The sequence below is a fragment of the Sphaerodactylus townsendi genome, linkage group LG07 (genome assembly GCF_021028975.2).
Source record: "Sphaerodactylus townsendi isolate TG3544 linkage group LG07, MPM_Stown_v2.3, whole genome shotgun sequence".
Taxonomy (NCBI): Eukaryota; Metazoa; Chordata; class Lepidosauria; order Squamata; family Sphaerodactylidae; genus Sphaerodactylus; species Sphaerodactylus townsendi.
The window spans coordinates 99,808,956-99,809,337 of record NC_059431.1 but is presented as its reverse complement, the minus strand read 5'-3'; positions in this window follow the sequence as shown (position 1 = coordinate 99,809,337).

Genomic DNA, 382 nt, shown 5'->3' with positions numbered 1-382 from the left:
CAGGGGCACAGGGTGCACGCATGCCCCGAGCACTGTTTCCTCTCGCTCTGCTCCTGCTTCATTACATATTCCCTCTAGCAACAGCAGAAACCTCAGCTCTTTGTGTGCTGGGGACCTGAGGGAAGTTCATTGGTAGCCCATTCCCTTTGTGTGCAAAAGGACCCAGGTTCAGTCCCAGTTACCTGGACAACTGGACTGCAGAAGACCTCTTCTAAAAATCTTCGGAAGCTGATGTCCATCATTTCTAAGATCTAATGGAGCAATGGTCTGACATAGCACATCATAGTTTCATATGATTCCTGAGGATGCACTAATGTTTTCTCAAAGAATCTGGTTTTGTTTCCCCTGCACCAAAATAACATCCATCCATAGAATACGTCCA